At 42.5% G+C, this 14,446-nt stretch overlaps 1 protein-coding gene across 12 annotated transcripts in view; it reads left to right on the top strand.

Annotated features, from left to right (window-relative positions):
• Nucleotides 1-14,446, top strand: part of LOC137422340 (tight junction protein ZO-1) — a 633,827-nt gene that overhangs the window by 2,628 nt on the left and 616,753 nt on the right. For 2 of the 12 annotated variants that reach the window (XM_078771176.1, XM_078771177.1), the window contains exon 2: nt 11,237-11,378. The exons of the other annotated variants lie outside the window; for them this stretch is intronic. The gene's annotated coding sequence lies outside the window, so the exon portion shown is untranslated. The remainder of the gene's footprint in view (nt 1-11,236; nt 11,379-14,446) is intronic. 12 annotated transcript variants of the gene reach the window in all.

Consider the following 14,446-nt stretch of genomic DNA (forward strand, 5'->3'; position numbering starts at 1 on the left):
TGGACAAGTTGGGTGTGTGACAAGGACGAATTGATTAGATTTTGGTAAAGATCCGGATCCAGATCCAACATATCAATGGGATACAAAACGTAAACTCTTCAATCTGGTGGAGGTATCTGCTCTACCGAATGCCGTTCTAGTTTAAAGACTTTATCTCCAGTTTTTGTTGTCTTTCTAAGTTGTTTGTGTTTTACTCGTGCAATTTTTTTTTTTTTTTTTTCAAGATCGAGGCTCGCGTAAGAGCTAACATTAATCACAAAAAAACAAACGGTCACATAAAACATAATAAAGGGAGAGGCAGACAAGATGGGGAGAGAGAGGGAAGCACACAAGTACAACAGTATAGAGCAGTGACATCAGGAGATCTGTGGGAGGGAGAGGGCTTGGGGGGAGGAGGCATGGGAATGGGTGAGGGGGTGGGAGAATTATAAAACACATGGACACTGCTAGGACTTCCAGGGAAGAAGTCGGTATTTCAAATAAGTGGATCTGGGGTGAATTAACGGGGGTAGAAAAGATCAAGGTTTTGGATGGAGGAAGATAAGAGATGGTGGTGAACAGCTATTTTAAAGACCTGGAGGGAGGAGTGGGATTGAAGAGAGTGAGGGAGTTTGTTCCAGAGGCGGGAGAAAAGAGGAATGAAAGAGGGAAGGTGAGCAGAGAGTCTTGATTTTGGCAATTTCAACAGAAGAGGGTTGCTGGCAGATCTTGTGCATCCTGGAGGAATATGTGGGGGACAGAGCACAGACAGAGCTGGGGGAGCTAGGCCGGAGAGGAATCGGTAGCAGACAGAAAGACCACTTACCTGCCTGTGGTGAGAGAGAAAGAAAGACCCTCAGAATCAGCTTCATCGCTGGAGATTCCAATGATTCTGAAAGTTTTGGTTTATACAGCGTGAAGCTGAGCTCGGTGTGAGGCAGGAGCACCGGCCCAGAGGGGCGAGCAGTATTCCATTGAGCTGTGGATGAAAGCCTTGTATGTGGTGGATAGCTGTCAGGCTATCCACCACATACAATAGCTGGCAGGATAACCTTAAGACCTAGAGGTATATACACAAGCCTCAGACCTATTCAGCTTGGGTTCAAATCCTGACCCAGCTATAAATTGTATTGCTGGGGTTTCACGTGCGTAGGAATATATATATATAGTGTCTGTGCTGTGTTGTCTTGTCACTGAACTACTTTCTCAAACTTTTGTGAAATCGTACCAAACTTCTGGTATGCACATATCTCTCCCATCGGTATGTCCTAAGGGTATTTTGTTTTGAAACATTTTCCAATTTTTATTTATTTTTTTGGGGAATTTTTCGGAAATCTTTTTTTTTTCAACTTCAATTGTTTATAAAATGTGATATCACGTATATTACAAATACATTTGTGCAAAATAATTGTTTGAATTATGATTGGTTTAAACCATGACTAAACGGCAACTCGGGTGCAGTCATTTATCTATATATCTACACATCTGGGCAGTGTCTGTGTTGTCACTTAACGACTCCCTCAAGCTTTTGTTTCCGTGGTTGTGAAGTGTTTTTAATAACGATGTGGTGGTTTTGAATCACGTGGTGGTGAGGTGTTTTTAAATCACATGGTGGTGAGGTGTTTTGAATTACGTGGTGGTGAGGTGTTTTGAAATCCTTGGTGGTGAGGTGTTTTTAAATGACGTGGTGGTGAGATGTTTTTAATTTTGTGGCTGTGAGGTGTTTTTATTACGTGTTTTATGGCTGGGAGGTGTTTTTAATTTCGTGGTGGTGAGGTGTTTTTATTACGTGTTTTATTGCTGTGAGGTGTTTTTAATTACGTGGTGGTGAGGTGTTTTTAATTATGTGGTGGTGAGGTGTTTTGAATTAGTTGGTGATGAGGTGTTTTGAATTACGTGGTGGTGAGGTGTTTTGAATTACGTGGTGGTGAGGTGTTTTGAATTACGTGGTGGTGAGGTGTTTTTAATTACGTGGTGATGAGGTGTTTTGAATTACTTGGTGGTAAGGTGTTTTGAATTACGTGGTGGTGAGGTGTTTTTAATTATGTGGTGGTGAGGTGTTTTGAATTAGTTGGTGATGAGGTGTTTTGAATTACTTGGTGGTAAGGTGTTTTTAATTTCGTGGCTGTGAGGTGTTTTTAATTTCGTGTTTTATGGCTGTGAGGTGTTTTCAATTTCGAGGAGGTGAGGTGTTTTTAATTTCGTGGCTGTGAGGTGTTTTTAATTTCGTGTTTTATGGCTGTGAGGTGTTTTCAATTTCGAGGAGGTGAGGTGTTTTTAATTTCGTGGATGTGAGGTGTTTTCAATTTCGAGGAGGTGAGGTGTTTTTAATTTCGTGGTGGTGAGGTGTTTTTAATTTCGTGTTTTATGGCTGTGAGGTGTTTTCAATTTCGTGGCTGTGAGGTGTTTTCAATTTCGTGGCTGTGAGGTGTTTTCAATTTCGAGGAGGTGAGGTGTTTTTAATTTCATGGCTGTGAGGTGTTTTTATTACGCGTTTTATGGCTGTGAGGTTTTTTAAATTATGTGGTGGTGATGTGTAATCGTCCCAAACTTCCAGTCTGCACCTACCTCTCCCCTATGTATGTGCTGAGGGGTTCTTTCTTGAAAAAAAAAACATTCAACCTAAATCTTCAACCTAAATTGCCTATAAAAATGTAATATCACAAACACAACAAATACATTTGTGCAAAATAATTGTTTGTATTATGATTGGTGTAAATCATGACAACACAGCAACTCAGGTTCAGTCATTATCCTCAGCTAAAATAAGCCTGTTCCTCAGTAACGACGCTTGGTGAGGCGAGCGTTGCGCGCCGAGCCAAGCTAGTATATGTATATATATATATATATATATATATATATATATATATATATATATATATATATATATATAATTATATATATAATTGGAGATTAAATCAGATGTGGACGTAGCTTCAGGACTGTCGATCTTTAATTTTCCACAAGCTTTCGACCAACAAAGGTCTTCTTCTTAGTCGTCCCCAAGTTCAGTGGAAGACGACTTGGAAGACGAAGACGAACTTGGGGACGACTAAGAAGAAGACCTTTGTTGGTCGAAAGCTTATCGAAAATTAAAGATCGATTGAATTCCGCGTCTGATTGAATCTCCCGATTATTTATTTAATGCAAATGAGACGCCCTGCTCGTACTGTGGAGTTTCTACTATTTTCAGTTATATATATATATATATATATATATATATGCATACATACATACATACATACATACATACATACATACATATATATATATATATATATATATATATATATATATATATATATATATATATATATACTGTATATATATATAATATATATATCATATATACATCTATATGTATATATATATATAGCCAAAATATATATATTTTTTCCAGCCAATTGATGGGGATATCTACAGGGGGACATTTATAAGGGATACATTTACTAAATTTACTAGTGAAGGTTCTAAACACCGTAACAATATATATATATGTGTGTGTGTGTGTGTGTGTACCGTTAAACTGGTTGTCCCAACTACTAGCATTCATTATTGGATGTTAAAGATCCCACGGTGTCTTTCGCGAAGAAGAGGCGAGTTGCTCCTGGCACCCTGATTTTTTTTTTTTACAAATTATTGCTCTTATGTGCAGGGGAAATGCAATGTTGGCAAATACGTGTCTTAGCATTGATGCAACTAGCGGGATGAATTCGGAGTTGAATCTCAGTCCAATATGTATTCGCTAACAACAACTTGTACAATTTTTAGACATTAAGGTGAGAACGCATCACAACAATTTTTTATTTTTGAATCGTTCTTTGGTGTATCTTAACAGTAATAGGAAAACTTTGAGTGTAAGATGTGCAGAGCAGTTATAAAGAACATCCAATCATTCATTGTCCAGTGCTCGGTAATGGAGAGGGTGTGTGTGTGTGTGTGTGTGTGTGTGTGTGTGTGTGTGTGTGTGTGTGTGTGAGTGTATGTGTGCATAATTATTCGCGTATTATATTCCTCTTCTCAAGAAATTGTGGATTCACCTGAGAATGAATACATCAATGTATCCATTATGCTCTTCTGTCTGATGGCTGGTACATTTGGGAGCACGCAAGAGTCAAATTTTGGTTTCACTTCTAATGTAGTTTCCACCTGTATGTTTTCACTTTTGATTCCAAGTTATTAAAAAGCTATATCTAAGATTGCCTAAGTATGGAGGTGGATTGTTGAAAGAACATTTTTAAATTTGGTATAAGTCTTGTTATCACATACTTTAAGCTGAAATATTATTTTTCGGATGTTCTGGTTGGCAGGATAGCCTCGAGTTATGCACACTCACTTTTTAGATATTTAGCCAATGTTCGAATCTCGACCCAGCTATAAGGTGTCATCATTCAGGTGTTTCACATGATGGGCGATGTAACGGGCGGCACTACCAGAGCTTAGTGTGTGTGCCGTCCGTCAGAAGGATGTTAAGCCAGAGGACCCGTCTGCCAGCATCGGTCATTGGTGGATATTGAAAATCCCATCGTGCTTTTTTTGCAAAGAGTAGGCATGATCACTGGCACCCGAAACAAATTCCAAATTCCTGCACTTTCAGTCGAACGTCAAGTTTGGCTAGCTGGTCCGTGAAAGACTTCAGCCAAAAACGATCCCCTGCTGACCCTACAAGAAGGTGGTAATAATTGCGGCACCAGCAGCAGCAGTAGGAGCAGTAGTAGTAGTAGTAGCAGATGATGATTGCTGTTTTTCTGATCTTGAACATGTCCATTTGTTTTAGTTGTGATTCCTGCTTGCTCCTCCGCTAATCTGAATTTCTACAAAAAAAATTTTTTAAATTTCACTTTGACATTATGGGGTATTATGTGTAGATCAGTGACAAAAAAAAATCTCAATTTGATCTATTTTAAGTTCACGCTGCAACAACAAAATGTGAAAAAGTCAAGGGAAGTTTTGTTCGAAGAGCCATAGACATTAACGTTCATCTATTTCCCTTAAAGTGTGTATGAGAAATGGGAAAAACCATCCTCCGTGCATACCTGTAACAAAGCAACCCTGCAAAATGTAAAAATAAAAAACAACCCCACGATATACGAACCACACCCATTCCATAGTTCTCAGGAAATAAAACAAGGTTTTTATTTGTGACAATTTTAATTTCACCATACAACATTATTCATCTTCGTAAAGCATTTACTAAGCTACACTGCTGACACTTAATGCTGTTCATTCACTTCCTTGCTCTCATCTACACCGACTGCTGACCCTTAAACGTGGCAGCTAAAACCCATAAGTCAAGTTTGTCAACCACAGACTGCTCAAACCTGAAAAAAAACGAACAAAGTACGATTGTACAATGAATTAATAGCACTGGTGTGTATTACCCGAAGGATAAAGTATGAACCAATATTGTGAATGATCGATGTATTATATCATCACATTTAAGTCCACCTTACAGTCGTACCTCTGAGTAATTTGAGGCACAATATACAAATCGCAATACTCTCATATAAGTCCAACGTTAACAGTATTACAGCTAAAATGTAAAAATGACCAATTGAAGGTCATTAATTAAATATTCAAATCAACCTTGTCAGCATTTGAGCTTCAGTTAAAGTATATTTTCTTTCTTTTTGTTTTAATGTCCTCATGTTGAAATTCTCCATGTCCCAGTTCCTCTGTGTGTCTTTGTGTATCTGTGTGTCTGTGTGTGCACACACATTGGTGGTGGTATGGGGGAAGGGGGAACAATATGTTACTATATCTTCTTCACAATATGTTACTGTTGGCTTAATGGTTAAGGTGGTCCTCCCCCCCCCCCCCCACCCCAATCCTGCCTTTCACGGTCTCCTCCCCCCAAACCCTCTCCCTCCCACAGATCTTCCAATGTCCCTGTTATCTGCTGTTGTACTTGTGTGCTTCCCTCTCTCTCTCCCCATCTTGTCTCCCGCTCCCTTTATTGTATGTTTTATGTGTCCGTTTTTTTTTTTGTGATTGATGTTAGCTCTTACACGAGCCTCGATCTTGTATACAAAAAAAAAAGGGTGGCTGGCTCGAGATTTTAGGGTCCTGAGTTTGAGCCATTGTACCGGTGTGTACCCCGGTTTAGAATAGGTACACCGTATCCCTGCGTGTCGGAAGAGGCGACGAAAAGGGTTGGCGTTAGGAAGGGCATCCGGCCATAAAAACATTGCCTCAATAAGAGAACCATGACAATTACAACTACATATGGGCAGGGTACAGCCCCAAGTACCTTGTGGGGGACCCCACTCTCTCTCATCAAAACTCAAGGTGGGGAACCCGGTCGAAGCAAGGGTGGAAATCACTCCATTTATGACGACGAAACATCTGATGCCCGGCGTGGAGATCGGTTTCTGAGGTTTGGGACATGGAATGCAGGGACAATGACAGGGATTTTCAGGAGAAGTGGTGGAAGTATTGGTCAGAAGAAGAGTGGACATATGTTGTGTGCAGGAGACGAGATGGAAGGGAATTGGTGTGAGAATGGTGAAGGGTAGGCAGGGACCGAAATACAAGTTTGTGTGGCAAGGGTGCCCAGAAGGCGTGAATGGTGTTGGTGTCCTGTTTTCTGAGGAGTTTGTAGACAGTGTGGTGAGTGTGACTAGAGTGAGTGATAGGTTGATAATGGTGAAAATGATGATTGGAAAGCTCTTGGTGAACGTCATCCCAGGATATGCTCCGCAGGTTGGTCAGAGCGATGAAGAGAAGGACAAGTTCCGGTGTGCGACAGAGAAGCTGATGGAAAACGTGAAAGATGAGGAAGTGGTTGTGGTAGGAGGAGACCTAAATGGACATGTGGGAAGGAGTATGGGCGGTTTTGAGGGAGTTCATGGGGGTTACGGATATGGTGTGAGAAATGGAGAGGGTGAAAGGATTTTGGAGTTTGCTGATGGAGATGATTTGTTGATTTCTAATACTCAGTTCCAACAACTCAGTTTCTCAGTTTCAGAACTCAGTTTGTCAGTCTCAGTTTCTCAGTCTCAGTCTCAGTTTCTCAGTTTCTCAGTCTCAGTTTCAGTTTCAGTCTCAGTTTCAACAACTCAGTCTCAGAAACAACTCAGTTTCTAATACTCAGTTCCAGAAAGAGGATAATAAGCTTGTTACATACACGTCAGGTGGGTCGGCGACAACCGTTGACTCCTGCTGGTGCGTCGGCAAGACAGGGGGCACCTGCGGGACACAAAGGTGATCCTGGGGGAGGAGGCTGTTTCACAGCACCACTTGGTTGTCTTCAACATAAGGGTGAAAGGTGCGAGGAGAGCTCGGTGGGTGAAGTACCAACTGAGAATGAAGGTGTGGAGGTTGAAAGAGGTGACAGTGAGGGAGGCATTAAAAGAGAGGCTGAGTATGGTAGAGGATGATGTGGTTGAGCTTGAAAGTGGTTGGATGTCAATGAAAGATAGTCTGTTGGGAGCCGTTGGTGAGGTATGTGGATGGACAAAAGGACCACCGAGGCACTCGGAAACATGGTTGTGGGATGATGAGGTCAGAAAGAAGATTGACGAGAAGAGGAAGAAGTCAAGGAGTGGCAGAAGGCAAAGGGTATGGGGGCAGAAAAGGCAGAGCATGAAAGTTATAAGGCAGCCAAGAAGGCTGCAAAGAAAGAGGTAGCAAAGGCGCAGGAGGCATGGAGGAAAATGTTCGGAGAACGCTTGTATTTGGAAGAGGGTCAGAAAGCAGTATTCAGGATTGCAAAACAGATAGTGAAAGAGAGGTGCGATGTGATGGGGGTGAGTTGCTTGAAGGATGAAGTGGGACAAATCGTTGTGGACCCAGATGGAATTAAAGGAAGATGGAAGAGATATATGGAAATACTGTTGAATACAGAGAATGAATGGGATGGCAACATAGAGAGTAACCCAGTTTTCGGACCGGCAGAGAAGATAACCGAGAAGGAAGTTGAGGAAGCGATAAAAGCAATGAAGAGTAGAAAAGCGGGAGGGCCGACGGGAGTTGTGGGAGATATGTTGAAGGCAGCGGGAAATTGGGGTGTGAAGAGAATGACAGAGATCTGCAATCTGGTGGTGAAAGAAGGCCGCATTCCAGTGGATTGGGAACTGAGTACCCTCATCCCTCTATACAAGGGGAATGGTGACCCTCTGGACTGTGGCTCGTATCGAGCGATAAAGTTATTGGAGCATGGAATGAAGGTATTGGAAAGGGTGTTGGAGAGGAGGATAAGGAAGGAAGTGAAGATTGACGAAATGCTGTTTGGATTTATGCCAGGAAGAGGAACGACAGACATGCTTTTTATTGTGAGGCAGTTGCAGGAGAAGTACATGGAGAAGAGGAAGAAGTTGTTTCTTGGGTTTGTTGATCTGGAGAAAGCATTCAATGGGGTTCCACGTGAAGTAGTGACATGGGCAATGAGGAAGTTAGGAGTGGAGGAATGGTTGATCAGAGTAGTGATGGCAATGTAATAGAGAGCGCACACAGCTCTAAGGGCGAAGGACGGGAACAGTGGTGAGTTTGAGGTGAAGGTGGGAATGCATCAGGGGTCGGTACTAAGTCCACTACTATTTGTAGCTGTGATGGAAGTGCTGGCTCAGAATGTAAAGGAGGGTTTACCGTGGGAGTTGTTGTCTGCAGATGATCTGGTGTTAATTGCAGAAAGTACGGATCGACTGAAGGAGAAGATGAACAAGTGGAAGGAATGTATGGAGACAAAAGGTCTGAAGGTGATTATCGGAAAGACGAAGGTGATGGCAAGTGGTGGAGCATGTGTTGAGGTGGAAAGAACTGGGAAGTGGCCGTGTGCGGTGTGCAGGAAGGGTGTCGGAGTGAATTCCATTCAATGTACAATGTGCGCTGAGTGGGTTCATTAAAAATGTAGTGGTTTGAGAGAGTCATTAACCAGTGTGGCAGCTACATTCAATTGTAAGGTGTGCACAGAGGGAGCTGCCGATGGAGGAAATGTTGAGTTGGATCTTGGAGACGGCGTGAAGCTGGAAGGTGTGAAAACATTTTGTTACCTAGGAGACATGCTGAATGGAGAAGGTAGATCAGACTCGGCAACGGTTGCTCGAGTGAGATGTGCATGGAAGAAGTTTCGGGAACTGAGTGGCGTGCTGTTGAGGAGGGGAGTGTCGTTGAAGCTGAAGGGAAAGGTGTATGCTGCATGTGTGAGAAGTGTTGTGATTTATGGGAGCGAGACATGGGTAATGAACGTAGAGCAGCAACGAAGGCTGGAAAGGGTGGAAATGCGAATGGTTCGATGGATGTGTGGAGTATCTTTGAGAGAGAGGAAGACAAATGATGAATTGCGAAAGATGATGGGAATAGAGCCTGTGATGGATGCTGTGAAGAGAAACAGTTTGAGATGGTTTGGTCATGTGTTGAGGAAGGATGAAAGTGACTGGTTGAGAAGAGTGATGGGGGTGAATGTAGAAGGAAGTAGAGGATGGGGAAGACCAAGAAAGACTTGGCTAAAGATGGTCGAAGAAGAAATGCGGGCAAGGGGGTTAACAAGGGGAGATGCAGAAAATAGGGCAAGATGGAGAAGATTGTCATTGTCATGATTGCAAGACTAACCCCCACCCTTGCAGGGAAAATGGCCTTAAAATGCCTGTTGTTGTTGTTGTCTTGTAGTTTGAGCCACTGTCATGACGTTGAATTATATCACCAGGTGGGTTGACTCAACGAATCATCCTTCCGAGGTCGGCAAAATGAGTTAACTTGGTCCTCGGTTAACGTAAGGTCGTGGTTACGGTCTTGAAAGCACGACGTTAAGTGAAACGACGTTAAATGGATCTATTTATTCTATAAGAATGAATTTCAATGAGGGTATTGTTTATATACAGTATTCTGTATTGTACATTGTAATACAGTGCTGTAACTAAATGTAAAATATACAGCAAACAATCACCCTTTAGTAGCCTACAATAAAACAATGTACTGATGGATGGTAAAGAGTGGAGTGTGGGAGGGTGGCAAGTCGCTAAGATCCTGAGATTGCTCCCCCTTGCTGTTATGTGAAGGCTTCTACTGTCTGTTGAAATGACTGTTTTCCTCCCTCCCAAAAAAGGGATCAATGGTTTATTGCTTGCTGCTCTTCCTCTTCTTTTCTTTATAAATTTCATGGTAGCACCACTGACTTTCCATGATATTTCTATTACCGACGATGTCCTAGCGAGTTATAGATAAATAATCACGAGGTTCTGTGAAGCCATTGTGCCTTATTAGTATGGACGTTATAATGAAACAACATTAACCGTGACAACGTTAAGTGGGAACACCCTGTATCAGCTTCGTGGTAACAGGGACACTGCATCAGCGGCACAGCCGTGCCTCCAGAAAATAATGCAGGCAAGCACAGGCTGCATATGAACCACCACCACTTCTTTCGGAACCTCAATCTCTCCAAATCCTAAGCGTTATCTCACTCTTCTTATCAAGAAAATGTCAAAGGTCATGGCTGGCATATTGTGATATATTTGACATATGCTCGTTGAGCTTGGCACACTGTGCCTCGAATCTGCAGTGCATACTGTGGAATGTATTGTTGAGAAGCTTTGAAAAAGTAAATGCATTGCCCTTTTGGCCCTCCCAATAATGCAATGCTTGGGCAGAATGTCAAGATATCGGAATGCAATGGTACATTTCCACTTGTCATGTTGCTCGCTCTCTTGGAATTCAGAGCATAGTCGAGGGTGTGCACCAAGTTAATGTGCCATACCATTCTGCAGACACCATAGTTCACCATTTTTTGCAAAACAAATCTCTATCACAACAGCACTGACGTTGGCGGTAGAAATGTGAAGTTAAGCAGAAAGAGAGGACGAACCTACAAGCATGCCCACGCTCACCCATGTGACCACTCTCAGACAATGTGAATGTTGTTAATGGCTGTAATAATGTGCACAGTTATTGTTTTTAAAGAGATGTGTTGTTGCTAAAATGATATGCATATATCTGTTTTTATGCACTTCATATGGTGAATCTGTCCACTGAATTGCACAACGAATCGGGTGATGCCTTGGTAGCCTATTGTGATGCTTGTCTGCTTATTCACCATCATACAATGCTCAACAGGCTAACATTTGCACTCTACCATGAAACACTGTTCAGGTTGATCTCTGTTTCTGCTGTGAGAATATGCTAGTATATCTTTTTTCGAATTTCAAAGTTTATGGGATGCTTGTCTCGTTTCCCTCCCATCTACTTCCTCTTCATTTATTGTCCATTTCATGTCTCTTCTCATGCCCCCCCCCCCCCCCCACCCCACCCCATTATTTTTTAGGAGAATGAGGCTCGTGGAAGAGCATGGCTGAACCAACAGCAGGGCAGCAGGGTAACAACCAGACACAACCAGCAAGAGAATGAAACGAGGACACCAAGAGGAGAGATTTTGATGAGAGGATGAGGAGGTTTGAGACTAGCAAGTGAGAGCATTGGGTTAAATGGTGTTAATGGGATAATAAATATCGTGGGTCGGGATGGGGGATGACATAAGATGGTGGTGCACTGCCTGCTGGAAGCCCTGGAGGGAAGAATGGGAAAGAACAGCCAATTGAAGGTGGTTCCATAGACGCCAAAGTGAGGGAGGAACAATGGAGTTGAAGTGTGCAGTCAGCCTGGGTTTTTTAATTTAACCAGAAGAGGGTTACTAGACGAAACCATAGATCCTGGACCATACAGTGCGTATCAAAAAAAAGGTAATCTGAATTCAAGGGGTTAATATGCAAAGGTTATTTCGTTTGACAATTTACATGTGGTTTACCAATTATGAGGAGATCCTCAGCTTTCCATTGATGCCTTTCATGCACCATTGCTGTCACACATGACCGAGTACATGTTCATTGAAAATGACAAGTTCAAATCACATTTTACAAGTTTGGCTAATCGGTGCAAGACAGTTTTAAATGGACGCGTTACTTGTCGACTGCCAAGTTGATTATTTAAAATTGTTAAGCTGGTCTGGTAATCGTCGGTTGCATCATTGTTTAAGATGGGTAATTAAGATGGGCCAACAGTGTCTGGGTTTAGAGACAGTTTGAGTCATTGAAAAGATGGTTCAACTTACGACTGAACAGCAGACCTTCGTGGTTACAACCTTTCACCAAACTGGAAGTTTGCAGCGAACTCGTGATGCGTTCAGGGAACGTTTCCCAGAACGGGAGCCTCCAGCAGTCAAAACCATCTGGGCGAATGTTAGAAAATACCAAGAGCATGGCACTAGCCTCAACCGCAACAAGGAGAATCCTGGTAGGAGGCGCACTGGGCGATCGGAAATGAACATTGCAGCAGTGAGGCAGCAAGTTTTGGAGCATCCTAGGGATACCAGCGCAAGACGAACTGGGACGGGATTGCCTTTGGCAACATTCAACCGAATCACAAGACTGGACCTCCACCAACATCCATATTGCATTCATATCCGGCCTCAACTTATGCCAGGGGATTTTGCCAGGAGGCTGGTGCTTGCCAGATGGTTGAGAGCACGTTGCGAAGCAGATGTCAAATATTTGCGGTATCTCGTTATTGGCGACGAAGCTGCTTTCGCCATCGACGGCAAGGTCAATACCCATAATGTTCTTGAATATGCACCGACAGGACAACCCCCGGAATTTAATTTTGACACCAACATGAATCGACCAAAGTGGACTGTTTGGTTGGGACTTTGTGGAAGTGGTCAGGTGATCAGACCATTTTTCTTTCAAAGGAATGTCAATGGTAACAGGTATCTGCAGATGATCAATGATGAAGTTTTACCGCAGCTGGAGGAGAACTTTGAGCGACAGGATCGTGGTGTCTTCAGATATCTCTGGTGGGCCCAAGACGGCGCCCCAACACATCGTCTTATCGCTGTCCGAGATCGACCGAGGGAACTCTTTGGAGACCGAGTCATCGCCCTCAACCATGCAGTGGAATGGCCGCCAAGATCACCTGACCTCTTACCATGTGATTATTTCCTTTGGGGACATTTAAAGAACAAGGTGTTCGTAACTCCTCCCCGTGATCTTGACGAATTGCAGGGCCGTATTCGACATGAAGTGGATGCTTTGCGCAATGACCCGGCTATGGTGAGACGAGCAGTTCAGGGCATGCTCCGCCGCTGTGAGCTTTGTGTTGAAAGGGGAGGCGGACATGTTGAAGGTGTGGGTGCATAAAGGCCAATCATTCCTGAGAAAAGTTCACATCTGACGTTCATTTCGCACCAATTATCCTGATTTGCATCGATTAGCCAAACTTGTAAAAATGCGATTTGAACTTGTCATTTTCAATGAACATGTACTCGGTCATGTGTGACAGCAATGATGCATGGAAGGTATCAATGGAAAGCTGAGGATCTCCTCTTAATTAGTAAACCACATGTAAATTGTCAAAATAAATAAGCTTTGCATATTAACCCCTTGAATTCGGATTACCTTTTTTTTTTTGATACGCACTGTCTAGGGAGGGTCAGATAGCAGAGAGCAACACTTTGTATGAGTAGAGAAAGTATGGAATCCAGGTATAGAGCATTGCACATTTTTATGTTTGACTTTTTGTGTGATTAATGTTAGCTCTTTCACGAGTCTCGATCTTGTATACAAAAAAAAAAAAAAAAGCGAAGTAGAATGCCCGAGTGTGTCGAATTCCCAACATATGTCCACTGAGATGGTGCTGTCCTCTTGTTTGAGATTTAGGTCCTTTGAACATTGCAGAGGAGCAGCAGCATGTCCGAAATTGCATTACCCAGATGGAATACAAAATGATGGTCAGACACCAGGGTGTTCGAAAGACTTCACATGAGCAGCAATGATTGATTGCATCACTAATTAACCAACCTTCAATTACGACCAACCTTGTCTTTTTGCCATTATCAAATATAAACTCCTTTTTCTGTTCCAAAACGGTTTGGTTTTCACACGTATTGATGGACTTTCATTTCAGATGAATAATTCAGACTCACCCAGAGAACAATGGCAGCAATTGCAAAATGCTTTTCTAAAAGTAAAATGTGGCAGGGATGAAAGAAAATATAATCTTAATTTAAATGTCGTAGCTTCTCAGCATTTCTGCTCGATGTACAACCAAACATTTTATCGAAGATCATCAGTATATTCAAACATATAAGTTGATATGTTGTTGTATGTTTGAGGAAACCGGCATAACACACGACTCTAAACATGCACATTTCCCTCAACTTTATGTAATAATCACGAGTAAATAGCTGAGGTCAGGGGGCATAGCGATTGGTATTGCATCACATGGGCCCAGGTTCACAACTACACCCTTTCTGTTTTTGTTTTTCACCATTGAAGCACATCCAGGGGATCAGGAAAGTGTGCAGAGCTTACCCAGCAATATATTTAGGTAGATTTCCAGAGAAAAGAGATGAGAACCTTTTAATCTTCAATACCTGGGGCAATGGACCCGGACCTTACAGCACTCGGGTTTTGTAACTGTGATTCAAGCTTTGGACAAAAACCTGTCGCTGAAGCAAGCGATTCCCAGGTCATCCTTTTGG

This window comes from Myxine glutinosa, chromosome 2, assembly GCF_964187855.1.
Source record: "Myxine glutinosa chromosome 2, kmMyxGlut1.1, whole genome shotgun sequence".
Lineage (NCBI taxonomy): Eukaryota > Metazoa > Chordata > Myxini > Myxiniformes > Myxinidae > Myxine > Myxine glutinosa.